A 16,244-nucleotide genomic window follows, 5' to 3' on the forward strand; every position below is an offset into this window, starting at 1 on the left:
TCAACAGAAAGTGCTAACAGGCTCACTCTGATAAAAATGAACAAAGATTGGATTAGACCAGACTTTTTCACCAAATGACAGCAGCACATAAAGTGTATTTGATGTTCAATATTTGAATGAGGCACATCAGTTGTTGCCTTCTTGAATCTATGGATGTATGCCTCTCCTTACAATATTTTTCTGGCTTTTCACTTTGCGCAAAGCCTTTATGAGTGTGGAAGTACCTCACTTTTTACTCTTTCTTAATTTTTTTAGGGCCCTCCAGTTGGTGCCATTAAATTTGTGTGGATTACCCTGCTTATAACTTTTGGCAGGCTTTGTACTGTTTAGGAGTACCATAACTGCTCTTTATAAATGAAACTGTACCACTAAATGCATTCCTAAAGAAGCCAAGTAGCCAGAGGTGAGCACAGAGATAATTATGCAAAATATATATTTTATTTAAATATTGTGGAAATTGACATTATTATAAAAACAGATGCCTCCAGTGCGAGGAATGCTATGAGGCTCAGACCAAGCATATAACAATTATACTGACCAAGTTCAAATATGCAGATAACACAATAGATGACAATCCACCAATGACCCCTTTTCAGTTGGAATCAGTTAGATTGAATAAATGCATATGCATGCAATGCAGAGGATGTAATATCTAGCCCAATAAACTATGCTATTCCCTTAAAGTTAATAACAAAAACTCAATAAAGAGCAGAAGATGGAAATACACAAGTGGGTAGTATATAAATGTAACAAGAGTCAAGATAAAAGAGAGCTGTTGTGAATTCCGTTCTTGGGCTCCCTCCGGTGGTTGTAAATGGCACTTTTGTGAATTCTGCCCTTGGGCTCCCTCCGGTGGTTTTGAGTGGAACTGCTGCTCCTTGGGTTTAGCATTAGCAGCTGCTTCCACTGATCGTCTCTCCTGGCTTTGCTATTTAGCCTGGCTCTAGTCTTCAGCCAGTGCCAGCTGTCAATGTTTCTTGGTTGGATTCAGATCTCTCCTTGGATTTCTCTGATAGCCTGTCCATTTCAGCAAAAGATAAGTCATTGCTTTTCTTTTGGTTGTCCACTCGCTGTGGACTTAATCGTTCAGCTCATGTTATGTTTTTTCTTGTCCAGTTTGTCAGTATGATATATTCAGCTTAGCTAGAAGCTCTGAGGAAGCAGATTTGCCCCTCCACACCGTGAGCTGGTGTGGAGATTTTTTGTAAACTCTGTGTGGATTTTTAGATTTTAATACTGACCGCACAGTATCCTTTTCTATCCTGTGTATCTAGTTAGAATTGGCCTCCTGTTGTGTATTCCGTTCTTGGGCTCCATCCTGTGGTCATGAATGGTATTTTTGGGAGTTCTGCTCTTGGGCTCCCTCTGGTGGTTTCGAGTGGAACTTAGCAGCTGCTTTCACTAATCGGTGCCCTGGCCTTGTTATTTAACTGGGCTAGAGGCTGTAGTTGATGCCAGCTGTCAATGTTTTTTCCTGTGGATTCAGTCCTTTCCTGGAAGCTCTCTGTTGGCCAGTCCATTTCAGCTTAAGATAAGTTCTGCTAGTTTTTGGGTATTTCCCTGCTTATGACCTTCTGTTCAGTTTAAGTTATGTCTCTTTTGTCTAGTTTGTCATTATGAAATATTCCGGCTAGTTGGAAGCTCTGGGGTCGCAGATTTGCTCCTCCACACCGTGAGTCGGTGTGGAGGTTATTTTTGTAAACTCTGCATGGACATTCAGTTTTTATACTGACCGCACAGTAGCCTTTTCTATCTCTGTCTATTTAGATAGTATTGGCCTCCTTTGCTAAATCTAGTTTCATTTCTGAGTTTGTCATTTCCCTCTCCCCGCACCGTCAATATTTGTGGGGGGCTATCTTTCCTTTGGGGTTTTCTCTGAGGCGAGATAGTTTTCCGTTTCCATCTTCAGGGGTAGCTAGTTCTTAGGCTGTGAAGAGGCATCTAGGCAGAGATAGGAACGCTCCACGGCTATTTCTAGTGTTGGTGTTAGGAGTAGGGATTGCTGTTGTGTACTCTATTTTTAGGCTCCCTCTAGTGGTCACAAGCGGTACTGTGTAGTGTTGTCTTTCTGCAGGTTGGCTGCATCAGCTGGTTCGTTATCCTTGGTTGGTTTCCTATTTAGCTCACCTGGATACTCAGTTCCTTGCCTGCTATCAATGTATTCAGTGCTCTTCAGATTCCTTGTGATTACCTTGCTCCCAGCCTCTCCAAGACAAGCTAAGTTTTTGTCCGTTCATTTTTTGATTATCAGCATTCATCATGTTTCTTGTCCAGCTTGCTAAGATGTGATCTCCTCGCTTGCTGGTTGCTCTAGGGGACTGAGTTTCTCCCCCCACACCGTTAGTCGGTGCGGGGGTTCTTGAAATCTCAGTGTGGATATTTTGTAAGGGTTTTTTACTGACCGCACAGACCCCTTTACAATTTTCTGCTATCTAGTATTAGTGGGCCTCATTTGCTGAATCTGTTTTCACCCCTGTGTATGTGCCTTCCTCTTACCTCACCGTTATTATTTGTTGGGGGCTTCTATATCTTTGGGGATTATTTCTCTGGAGGCAAGAGAGTTCTTTCTTTCTCTCTAGGGGTAGTTAGTTCCTCAGGCTGGCTCGAGACGTCTAGGATTTTTAGGCACGTTCACCGGCTACTTCTAGTGTGTTTGGATAGGTTCAGATTTGCGGTCAGTCCAGTTTGCCACCTCCCTAGAGCTTGTCCTATGTTTGTTACTTAGCTGGAGTAATTCGTGATCCTCAACCACTAAGGATCATAACAGTACTGTTATGATAGAGTTCACAACAGATTGCGATCAGTAAAGCTACCACCTCCTCAGAGCTAGTACATTATTTTGTTTTACCCACCAGGTCATTCCAGTACTGCTCCGTAACCACCAGGCCATAAGAGTACAGCTGGCCCACAATGTGTTAAATGCATCTCAAAAGAGGGAAGAGAAAGTTCTGAGTCATTGTTTTTGTTTTTTTTTTCTTGTTGCCTGTTTCGTCTTTTTTTCCCCCTTGATTTTTGGATGGTGCAGGAGCTTGGTGCTGATATGGAGGTTCAGGGTCTGTCTGCACGTGTTGATCATCTCGCTGCAAGGGTACAGAGTATCCAAGACTATGTTGTTCAAACTCCTGTTTCTGAGCCTAGAATTCCTATCCCTGATTTGTTTTCTGGGGATAGATCTGTTTTTGAACTTTAAAAATAATTGCAGATTGTTTTTTGCTCTGAGACCCCGTTCCTCTGGTGACCCCATTCAGCAGGTGAAGATTGTTATTTCTCTGCTGCGTGGCGACCCGCAGGACTGGGCATTATCCCTTGAGCCAGGGAATCCTGCATTGCTCAATGTAGATTCATTTTTTCAAGCACTTGGACTGCTTTATGATGAACCCGATTCTGTGGATCAGGCAGAAAACATTTTGCTGTCTGTGTCTGAAGCAGTAGAAATATATTGTCAGAAATTTAGAAAGTGGTCTGTGCTTACAAAATGGAATGAGGATGCCCTGGCAGCTATTTTCAGAAAGGGTCTTTCTGAAGCCCTTAAAGATGTTATGGTGGGGTTTCCCATGCCTGCTGGTTTGAACGAATCAATGTCTCTGGCCATTCAGATTGATCGGCGCCTACGTGAACGTAAGGTGGTGCACCATATGGCGGTGTCCTCTGGGCAGAGTTCTGAGCCTATGCAATGTGATAGGATTTTGACGAGAGCAGAACGGCAGGAGTTCAGACGTCAGAATGGGCTGTGTTTTACTGTGGTGACGCTACTCATGCTTTCTCTGACTCCCCGAAGTGAACTAAGAGGGTTGCTAGGTCGGTTACCATCAGTACTGTACAGCCTAAATTTCTCTTGTCTATTACCCTGATTTGCTCATTGTCGTCCTTTTCTGTAATGGCATTTGTGGATTCTGGTGCTTCCCTGAACTTAATGGACCTAGAATTTGCCAAGCGCTGTGGTTTTTCCTTGGAGCCTTTGCAGAGCCCTACTCCCTTGAGGGGGATTGATGCTACGCCATTGGCCAAGAATAAACCTCAGTACTGGACACAGTTAGCCATGAACATGGCTCCAGCACATCAGGAAAATATTCGCTTTTTGGTGTTGCATAATTTGCATGATGTGGTTGTGCTGGGGTTTCCATGGTTACAGGTACATAATCCAGTGCTGGATTGGAAATCTATGTCTGTGACTAGTTGGGGTTGTCAGGGGATACATAGTGACATTCCTCTGATGTCAATTTCCTCGTCCCCTTCTTCTGAAGTTCCTGAGTTTTTGTCGGATTTCCAGGATATATTTGAGGAGCCTAAATCCAGTCCTCTGCCTCCTCATAGGGACTGCGATTGCGCTATTAATTTGATTCCTGGCTGTAAGCTCCCTAAGGGTCGACTTTTCAATCTGTCTGTGCCAGAGCATGCCGCTATGCGGAGTTATGTAAAGGAGTCCTTGGAGAAGGGGCATATTCGCCCGTCTTCGTCACCGTTGGGAGCGGAGTTCTTTTTTGTTGCCAAGAAGGATGGCTCCTTGAGGCCCTGTATAGATTATCGACTTCTCAATAAGATCACGGTCAAATTCCAGTACCCTTTGCCTTTGCTCTCTGATTTGTTTGCTCGGATTAAAGTGGCTAGCTGGTTTACCAAGATTGACCTTCGATGGGCGTATAATCTTGTCCGCATCAAACAGGGTGATGAATGGAAAACAGCATTTAATATGCCCCAAGGCCATTTTGAATATCTTGTGATGCCTTTCGGACTCTCTAATGCTCCATCTGTGTTTCAGTCCTTTATGCATGATATTTTCCGGGAGTATCTGGATAAATTCATGATTGTATATTTGGATGATATTTTGGTTTTTTCCGATGATTGGGAATCTCATGTGAAGCAGGTCAGGATGGTATTTCAGATTCTTCGTGCTAATACACTGTTTGTGAAGGGGTCTAAGTGCCTTTTTCGAGTTCAGAAGGTTTCTTTTCTGGGGTTCATTTTTTTCTCCCTCTGCTATTGAAATGGACCCTGTTAAGGTCCAGGCTATTTATGATTGGACTCAACCCACATCTGTGAAGAGCCTTCAGAAATTTTGGGGCTTTGCTAATTTTTATCGCCGCTTCATTGCTAATTTTTCTACTGTGGTTAAACCTCTGACCGATTTAACCAAGAAGGGTGCTGATGTGGTGAATTGGTCCTCTGCGGCTGTGGAGGCCTTTCAGGAGCTTAAGCGTCGTTTTACTTCTGCCCCTGTGTTGCGTCAGCCAGATGTTTCTCTCCCTTTTCAGGTTGAGGTTGACGCTTCTGAGATTGGGGCAGGAGCTGTTCTGTCTCAGAGAAGTTCTGATGGCTTGGTGTTGAAACCGTGTGCTTTCTTCTCCAGAAAGTTTTCGCCTGCTGAGCGTAATTATGATGTCGGCAATCGGGAGTTGTTGGCTATGAAGTGGGCATTTGAGGAGTGGCGACATTGGCTTGAGGGAGCCAAGCATCGTGTTGTGGTCTTGACCGATCATAAGAATCTGATTTACCTTGAGTCTGCCAAGCGGTTGAATCCTAGACAGGCTCGGTGGTCTTTGTTTTTCTCCCGTTTTGATTTTGTGGTCTCGTATCTTCCGGGATCTAAAAATGTGTAGGCTGATGCCCTGTCTAGGAGTTTTTTGTCTGATTCTCCGGGAGTCCGTGAGCCGGCTGGTATTCTCAAGGAGGGGGTGATTCTTTCTGCTATCTCCCCTGATTTGCGGCGGGTGCTTCAGGAGTTTCAGGCTGATAGACCTGACCGCTGTCCTGTGGGGAAATTGTTTGTTCCTGATAGATGGACTAGTAAGGTGATTTCTGAGATTCATTGTTCGGTGTTGGCTGGTCATCCTGGGATCTTTGGTACCAGAGATTTGGTTGCCAGGTCCTTTTGGTGGCCTTTGTCACGGGATGTGCGTTCCTTCATGCAGTCCTGTGGGATCTGTGCCCGGGCTAAGCCCTGCTGTTCTCGTGCTAGTGGGTTGCTTTTGCCTTTGCTTATCCCTGAGAGGCCCTGGACGCATATTTCCATGGATTTTATTTCTGATCTTCCTGTTTCTCAGAAGATGTCTGTCATCTGGGTGGTTTGTGACCGGTTTTCTAAAATGGTCCACTTGGTACCTTTGCCTAAGTTGCCTTCCTCCTCTGATTTGGTTCCTTTGTTTTTCCAGCATGTGGTTCGTTTGCATGGTATTCCAGAGAATATTGTGTCTGACAGAGGTACCCAGTTTGTTTCTAGGTTTTGGCGGTCCTTTTGTGTTAGAATGGGCATTAATTTGTCTTTTTCTTCGGCATTTCATCCTCAGACAAATGGACAGACGGAGCGAACCAATCAGACCTTGGAAACCTATTTGAGATGCTTTGTGTCTGCGGATCAGGATGATTGGGTTACCTTCTTGCCATTGGCCGAGTTTGCCCTTAATAATCGGGCTAGTTTGGTGTTGTGAACTCTATTTTTGGGCCCCCTCTGGTGGTCACAAGTGGTACTGTGTGAGTGCTGTCTTTGGGCTCCCTCTGGTGGCTCTTTGTGTTTTTCTGTAGGTTTGTGGCTGGGATCAGCTGTCTCGTTATCTGGTTGTTGTTGGTTTCCTATTTAGCTCACCTGGACTTTCAGTGGTTGCCTGCTGTCAATGTCTTCAGTGCTATTTTGGAGCTCTCCTGCATTCCTTCGTTATCAGTCTCTTCAAGAGAAGCTAAGTTTTTCTTTGTTCATTTTTTGATCATCAGTGTTCATGTTTCTTGGTTTATTTTTGTTTCTTGTTATTGCTAATATGTGATTTCCTTGCTTGCTAGTAGCTCTAGGGGGCTGAGTTTCTCCCCTCACACCGTTAGTTGGTGTGGGGGTTCTTGAATTCTCAGCGTGGATATTTTGCATAGGGTTTTTTATTGACCGCACAGTTCCCTATCTGTCTTCTGCTATCTAGTATTAGCGGGCCTCATTTGCTGAACCTGTTTTCATTTCTACGTTTGTATTTTCCCCTTACCTCACCGTTATTATTTGTTGGGGGCTTCCTATATCTTTGGGGTGATTTCTCTGAGACAAGCGAGGTCTTACTTTCCCTCTAGGAGTAGATAGTTTCTCAGGCTGCGTCGAGACGTCCAGTATTTTAGGCACGTTCACCGGCTACCTTCCAGTTACCACCTCCCTAAAGCTCGTGTCTATGTTCATTAACTTAGCTAGTCCGTTTTGCGATTCTCAGCCACTAGGATCATAACAGTTCGGCTACTTTGGTTTCGCCTTTTTTTTGTAACTTCGGTTTTCATCCTCGTTTTTCTTCAGGGCAGGTTGAGCCTTCGGACTGTCCTGGGGTAGATTCTGTGGTGGACAGGTTGCAGCGGATTTGGACTCATGTGGTGGACAATTTAACATTGTCTCAGGAAAAGGCTCAACGTTTTGCTAACCGCCGTCGGTGAGTTGGTCCCCGGCTTCGGGTTGGGGATTTGGTCTGGTTGTCTTCTCATCATGTTCCTATGAAGGTCTCTTCCCCTAAGTTCAAGCCTCGTTTTATTGGTCCTTATAGGATTTCGGAAATTATCAATCCGGTGTCTTTTCGTTTGGCCCTTCCAGCTTCTTTTTCCATTCATAATGTGTTCCATAGATCTTTGTTGCGGAGATATGTGGTGCCCATGGTTCCCTCTGTTGACCCTCCTGCTCCGGTGTTGGTTGAGGGGGAGCTGGAATATGTGGTGGAGAAGATTTTGGATTCTCGTCTTTCAAGGCGGAAACTTCAGTTTCTGGTCAAGTGGAAGGGTTATGGCCAGGAGGGTAACTCTTGGGTTTTTGCCTCCGATGTCCATGCTGCCGATTTGGTACGTGCTTTTCATTTGGCTCATCCCGATCGGCCTGGGGGCTCTGGTGAGGGTTCGGTGACCCCTCCTCAAGGGGGGGGTACTGTTGTGAATTCCGTTCTTGGGCTCCATCCTGTGGTCATGAATGGTATTTTTGGGAGTTCTGCTCTTGGGCTCCCTCTGGTGGTTTCGAGTGGAACTTAGCAGCTGCTTTCACTAATCGGTGCCCTGGCCTTGTTATTTAACTGGGCTCTAGGCTGTAGTTGATGCCAGCTGTCAATGTTTTTTCCTGTGGATTCAGTCCTTTCCTGGAAGCTCTCTGTTGGCCAGTCCATTTCAGCTTAAGATAAGTTCTGCTAGTTTTTGGGTATTTCCCTGCTTATGACCTTCTGTTCAGTTTAAGTTATGTCTCTTATGTCCAGTTTGTCATTATGAAATATTCCGGCTAGTTGGAAGCTCTGGGGTCGCAGATTTGCTCCTCCACACCGTGAGTCGGTGTGGAGGTTATTTTTGTAAACTCTGCGTGGACATTCAGTATTTATACTGACCGCACAGTAGCCTTTTCTATCTCTGTCTATTTAGATAGTATTAGCCTACTTTGCTAAATCTAGTTTCATTTCTGAGTTTGTCATTTGCCTCTCCACTCACCGTCAATATTTGTGGGGGGCTATCTTTCCTTTGGGGGTTTCTCTGAGGCGAGATAGTTTTCCGTTTCCATCTTCAGGGGTATACAAAAAAGCAGGCAGCACTCCGTTTTCAGAAAAATATGCAGGACTTTAATGAACCCACATGTCTCAGCGACGTTTCGGCTCAACTGAGCCTTTCTCAAGCAGTGAGTGTTACATCTTAGTGCATATATATAGAGACATTTTCATCATCCAATTAAGGTGCCATATTATACTTATGTTAATATATATTGTTACATAGAGTGCTACTGTGTTAAAAGTGTCCAGTGTTTATGTTAATATTTGGTGATTTATTGTTCTTAACCATAGTTGTTTCTGCTTACTCATGAGGAGACATGCTAGTAATGGGGGATATCAGCGTTCTACCTTGCTTACTGCGCATATCCCAGTATTTCCTCATACATCACGGCCATGTGAGCGGTTGGAGGCCAATCAGATGCAAGGGGCGGTATTTTGTATCCGGCGCATGCGCTGTAGCGCCTAAAAGCGCCATATTGTATGTGGCAACTACATATCACTTTATTATCGCCATCTTAGTTGTGGAACATCCTAGCTTTTAGATATTACCACATTCTAAAGCTACAGACAGCGAAACTTGCACATATATATGCGCTTATAGCGCCGATTAGTTAAAGAATCAGCCTGTTGTTATATTATTTTAAAAAGAATATTATTTTAAAAGGAATAAGTCATTCAGACTCCATATATGCCGCACGGACTTTTTTGTGCTTCATCTCGCCTTGGCCACCAGAGCAGACCTTATTACAGACCACCCTCCAGTGGTCACACAGTGTCAAGAGGGTGCATTAAGCCTATTCTGGCAAAATTGCCTCACCTTATGACCCCTGTATAGCGTTAGCCATATAGTCCCGGCTATCATTTATACCACACCTATACACTCAGGCATGTCATTATTCCCTTTAAAAAGGATGTTAGCTTAACATAGCGATACCAGAAAAAATTGTTGATATATATTATATTTTATTAATACATTGGCCTCTCTTTACTTCGCAAACATGGCTCGTAGAATTTAACAAAAAGTACATTTTTTAGACATTTTTTAGCAGAACGCCTAAATATCTCCCCATCCACCGCATATCTCCTATGGCAGGATCTTGTAGCCAATCATAGGCAGCAGAACGACCTAGGTAGAAACACATACATAAAATTAGGAACACAGCCTAACAGACCAATTCAAAAAAGTATAAAAACAACATATCAAAGCCTTCAACAACATTATGTTAGAGTAACAAACTATCTTTTATACAATTGCATGCATTTTGAAATCTACATTTAATCCTGAGGGTCTAAGTGTATTTAGTTTGTAGATCCACATTAGTTCCCTTTTCTTCAACGTTTGTTCTCTATCACCACCTCTCCTATTTAATGGCACCCTATCTATAATTTTAAATCTTAGATCTCTTTCAGAGTGGTTACAATCAATAAAGTGCTTTGGTACAGGGAAATCAGTTCTCTTCTTTCTGATAGTATATCGGTGCTGGTTCATCCTGACTTTAAATTCGCAGGTCGTTTCCCCGATATACCATAGATTGCAGGGACAACTTAAAAGATAAATGACATAATCCGAGTTGCATGTCAGATAATGTTTAATTGTATAAACTTTTCTTGTTATGGGGTGCTCAAAGGTATCCCCCTTGTCCATATGTGTACAATTCACACAACTAAGGCACGGGAAACAACCGTTTTTACGGGAACCTGTTAGGAACATTTGTCTACTCATCTTACTGGGACCTATATCTGATTTAATCAAATAGTCTTTTATATTTTTGTTCCTTTTGTATGAAAATAGAGGTGGCAGTCTCAACTCTTTTATATCTGGCAAGCATTTCCCCAACATCCCCGAATGCTTAGTTATTACATTCGCCACCAACTTACTCTCCTCTCCATATGTGGTGATGAATGGAATACGTCTATTTATATTCTTGTCCTTCTATCTCATATCCTTATGTATGAGTTCAGTTCTACTTTTTTGTAATACCTTCCTCTTAGTCATTTCCAGCAGATTTCTAGGGTAACCCCTGTTCATGAATTTCTTAACCATCAAGTCTACCGCCATATCTAAATTTTCTTCCTTTTTAACAATGCGCCTTACTCTTAACATCTGACTTAATGGAATTGATCTCATCATAGACCTTGGGTGTTGACTATCAAATACTAATAGATTATTTTTATCCGTATTTTTTACAAAAAGTGTAGTACTCAATTCCCCCTTATCTAGGTTAACAAGTACATCGAGAAACTGAATACTTTCCTCAGACATAGCCAGTGTGAATTTAATGGTGTCATTAATAGTATTCAAATATTCATGAAAGTTCTCGAATTCACTCTGAGACCCTGTCCATAGGAGGAAGACATCATCTATGTATCTCCACCACACCAACGCATGTCAGAAGTGGTGGGACACATAGATGAGGTCCCCCTCCAGGACCTCCATGACCAACTTTGCATACGCGGGGGCCATATTGGCCCCCATAGCGGTTCCACATTTTTGCGTATAAAACGCATCACCAAACATAAAATAATTCTGTTTTAAAATAATTTCAAGAATCTTAAGCAAAAAAGTTTTTCCTTCCAGTGTGCACTTTGACAAATTTAGCTTATTACCTACTGCTTTCAAACCCTGTTCGTGGTCAATGGATGTATAAAGAGACACCACATCGAAGGATGCGAGTATCACATCTCCTTCCAAATGTAGTGTCTCTAATTTATTCAAAAAGTCAGTCGTATCTCTAATAAATGACTTGCATTGTCTAGCCATAGGGTTGAGGATTCTGTCAAGAAAGATGCCCATTTTGTTGAAGATGGAACCCACCCCCGACACTATAGGTCATCCTGGTGGGTTGACCAGTGTTTTATGAATTTTCGGATTTATATAAAGCACCGGGGTGCGTGGGTTATTTTCAAATAAATAATCATGTAAATCCTGGTCTATCACACCACCCTCCAAGGCTTCTTTCAAACAATTTTTAATTACTTTATTGATCTCAAACTGTGGGTCACCCCCTAGTCTCTGGTACACACTGTAATCATTTAATTGCCTCAAAATTTCAGCAACATACATTTCTTTGTCCATGACGACAACTGCTCCCCCCTTATCAGCGGGTTTCACCACAATGTCGCCGTCATGGACAAGTTCCTGCAGCGCTTCAAACTCCTCCTTCAATATGTTTGGATGTATATATTCTTTAACTGCCTTGTTTTTTATTTGCTCAATATCAGTTTTCACTGCCACCTCAAAGGCCTCGATTACTGCTGAATATGATGGTGGAACAAATCTACTATTTTTCTTTAATTGCACAGAATTTAAATCAAACTCACTAGTTCTCATCTTGGTATTCACATCTTTACCACTAATCCATTCCCTTAGTTTAATTTGTCTGAGAAAACGTTCAATATCAAGCTGTAACTCAAACCAGTCTATGTGTGCATATGGGCTAAAACTCAACCCTTTGCTTAGTACTGAGATCTTCATGTCCGTTAGTACCTTTTTAGAAATGTTCACTATGAGGTCTGTTCTCTCTTCCTGAGTTTTATTGTTTTCTGGGGTTGCCCTTTGGATTTCTCTGGCTTCTTTTTGCCTCCGGTGCTGGCGTCTGCCACCCCGCCTTTTTCTTCCTCTGTTATTTTGATCATATCTATAGGAAACAAGGTCATCATTAAGACACATATAACTGCTATTATTAGTACTGGTTCTTCCCGTTCTCACAGGACCTGTGCTCTTCCAAGGCATTTTTGTATTGTCCATTTGCCAAGTGTAGATCTGACCAGTCTCATAGTCCCCAACATCTCTGCTCCATTTTTTTCTTTTATTTTCCTCCAATTCTCCCCGAAACTTGCAAATATCTCTATCCACTTTCTCTTTAAACAATGTCCAATCATCTTTATTTAACAGTTCCTGTATTTTTTCCTCCAACTCCCTTGCACTCTGTTGCAATTTTTTGACTTCATCTTGTAAAAACTCGACATTTAATAACATTATGTCCATAGCATATTTGTTTGATATTTGTGTAAATCTATTGCAGAATGCCATATTTCCAAAAAACAAATTTGGGCGGATATTGGATCTCAAACCTCTTGGTATTTTGTGCTCCCTTAAATAATGTCCCAGTGTTGTTAAATGTAACTGTGAACTATTCAGGCGTTTCATATCATTCATATACTTATGTTTTAATTCCATATGTGAGGGAATTTTCAAGAAAGCTGCATCCCCCTCTATGTTTCTTAATATACGTTCTTCATCTTCCACAGTGTAGTTGAAGACACCTGGTTCCATGGTATGTAATTCCATGTCCCCAAAAAATGGCTTAAGGATGTTGAAAAAAATCAAAAAAATAAAAATTCTATATGTGCAAAAATTTCCAGACCTCAACATAATACCCAAAAAATGGAACAGCACAACTTCTTATACTTAGCTTCAGGTGCAATGCCCATAGACCACCCGTCCACCGGTCGTCTCCTATCAATATACAAAAAAGCAGGCAGCACTCCGTTTTCAGAAAAATATGCAGGACTTTAATGAACCCACATGTCTCAGCGACGTTTCGGCTCAACTGAGCCTTTCTCAAGCAGTGAGTGTTACATCTTAGTGCATATATATAGAGACATTTTAATCATCCAATTAAGGTGCCATATTATACTTATGTTAATATATATTGTTACATAAAGTGCTACTGTGCTAAAAGTGTCCAGTGTTCATGTTAATATTTGGTGATTTATTGTTCTTAACCATAGTTGTTTCTGCTTACCCACGAGGAGACATGCTAGTAATGGGGGATATCAGCGTTCTACCTTGCTTACTGCGCATATCCCAGTATTTCCTCATACATCACGGCCATGTGAGCGGCTGGAGGCCAATCAGATGCAAGGGGCGGTATTTTGTATCCGGCGCATGCGCTGTAGCGCCTAAAAGCGCCATATTGTATGTGGCAACTACATATCACTTTATTATCGCCATCTTAGTTGTGGAACATTCTAGCTTTTAGATATTACCACATTCTAAAGCTACAGACAGCGAAACTTGCACATATATATTCGCTTATAGCGCCGATTAGTTAAAGAATCAGCCTGTTGTTATATTATTTTAAAAATAATATTATTTTAAAAGGAATAACTCATTCAGACTCCATATATGCCGCACGGACTTTTTTGTGCTTCATCTCGCCTTGGCCACCAGAGCAGACCTTATTACAGACCACCCTCCAGTGGTCACACAGTGTCAAGAGGGTGCATTAAGCCTATTCTGGCAAAATTGCCTCACCTTATGACTAGAGTTGAGCGACTTTCATTTTTTTAAGATCGAGTCGGGTTTTGTGAAACCCGATTTTGTCCAGAGTCGAGTCGAGTGCAGTCGGCCGATTATCGCTAAAAGTCGGGGATCGACCGAAACACGAAACCCAATGCAAGTCAATGGGGAAGCATAGTCGGCAGTGAGTGGAGGCCAGGAAAACACCTACAGTGCCCATTTTAATGCCAAAAACATCCATTCTTGTTTCTGAAGCTTGTCAATCTTAATTAACTTTATAATAATAGTTGGGCATAGGGAATTGGGGGTCATTTGGCAAAAGTTGTGGGGGGAGTAGGGCCGGCTCAAGTTTTTCGTGGGCCCAGGAAATGCGGACTACGTCACGGCGGTGTTGCAGGGAAAGGTAAGTATTTCAACGTTGCAAGTGCTGTGATCCTGAGCAAGCAGGGGGGGCCCACTCGTTCGCATTGGCACTGGCACAGGGCCCCTCAAAGTACAGCGATGTGTGTTTGCATGGCGGGGGCGCCTCCCACCAGCAGCGACACTTTTGCGTACTCTGAGGGGCCCTGTGCCAGTGACGTCGCCAACGAGTATGCCCCCCCACCTGATGAAGGAACCTGCACTTTCATCTGCACCTTCCTCTCTGTCCCTGTGTAAGGTGGTATAACATGCGGGAAGGGGAACCTTACTTTCAGCAGGGTCAGATTCTGGCTGTGTAGAGTATAAGGGGAATGTAGTGGTCTAGGTCAATGTACCAGCAGACTCATCTAGCAGTGGCTGGGCAATGGGCAGGATGAGGAGGAAACAGATATAGGGCCAAAGAATAAAGTAGGCTAAATGCAGTTCAAAATTGGTAACAGGACTAAACAGGCGGCATTGCTTTGTTCAGTGGAGTAGCAAACCCAAGAGCAGCAGACACTGTTTCAAGGGCATAACCACACTAGTAGGCCAAATGCAGTTTAATATCCGATAGTATAGGGCGAAAGCCAGAATGTGGAAGCTCAGCTTTGTTCAGTTGAGGACAACACCAGGCAGGGGCAGACAGACACCTTTAGTAGGCCGGAACAGCCAATTGCATTTTTAAAAATGGTAATTTGGAACTGAAGGTTGAAGCTCAGCTTTATTCAGTTGAGGACAACACCAGGCAGGGGCAGACAGACACCTTTAGTAGGCCGGAACAGCCAATTGCATTTTTAAAAATGGTAATTTGGAACTGAAGGTTGAAGCTCAGCTTTATTCAGTTGAGGACAACACCAGGCAGGGGCAGACAGACACCTTTAGTAGGCCGGAACAGCCAATTGCATTTTTAAAAATGGTAATTTGGAACAGAAGGTAGAAGCTCAGCTTTATTCAGTTGAGGACAACACCAGGCAGGGGCAGACAGACACCTTTAGTAGGCCGGAACAGCCAATTTTTTAAAAAAACAGCAGTTAGTAAGAGGCAGAAGGTAGAAGCTCAGCTTTATTCAGTTGAGGACAACACCAGGCAGGGGCAGACAGACACCTTTAGTAGGCCGGAACAGCCAATTGCATTTTTAAAAATGGTAATTTGGAACAGAAGGTTGAAGCTCAGCTTTATTCAGTTGAGGACAACACCAGGCAGGGGCAGACAGACACCTTTAGTAGGCCGGAACAGCCAATTGCATTTTTAAAAATGGTAATTTGGAACAGAAGGTAGAAGCTCAGCTTTATTCAGTTGAGGACAACACCAGGCAGGGGCAGACAGACACCTTTAGTAGGCCGGAACAGCCAATTTTTTAAAAAAACAGCAGTTAGTAAGAGGCAGAAGGTAGAAGCTCAGCTTTATTCAGTTGAGGACAACACCAGGCAGGGGCAGACAGACACCTTTAGTAGGCCGGAACAGCCAATTGCATTTTTAAAAATGGTAATTTGGAACAGAAGGTTGAAGCTCAGCTTTATTCAGTTGAGGACAACACCAGGCAGGGGCAGACAGACACCTTTAGTAGGCCGGAACAGCCAATTGCATTTTTAAAAATGGTAATTTGGAACAGAAGGTTGAAGCTCAGCTTTATTCAGTTGAGGACAACACCAGGCAGGGGCAGACAGACACCTTTAGTAGGCCGGAACAGCCAATTTTTTTAAAAAAACAGCAGTTAGTAAGAGGCAGAAGGTAGAAGCTCAGCTTTATTCAGTTGAGGACAACACCAGGCAGGGGCAGACATTCACCTTTAGTAGGCCGGAACAGCCAATTGCATTTTTAAAAATGGTAATTTGGAACAGAAGGTTGAAGCTCAGCTTTATTCAGTTGAGGACAACACCAGGCAGGGGCAGACAGACACCTTTAGTAGGCCGGAACAGCCAATTGCATTTTTAAAAATGGTAATTTGGAACAGAAGGTAGAAGCTCAGCTTTATTCAGTTGAGGACAACACCAGGCAGGGGCAGACAGACACCTTTAGTAGGCCGGAACAGCCAATTTTTTAAAAAAACAGCAGTTAGTAAGAGGCAGAAGGTAGAAGCTCAGCTTTATTCAGTTGAGGACAACACCAGGCAGGGGCAGACAGACACC

Source organism: Ranitomeya variabilis, chromosome 2 (genome assembly GCF_051348905.1).
Source record: "Ranitomeya variabilis isolate aRanVar5 chromosome 2, aRanVar5.hap1, whole genome shotgun sequence".
NCBI classification, from domain to species: Eukaryota; Metazoa; Chordata; class Amphibia; order Anura; family Dendrobatidae; genus Ranitomeya; species Ranitomeya variabilis.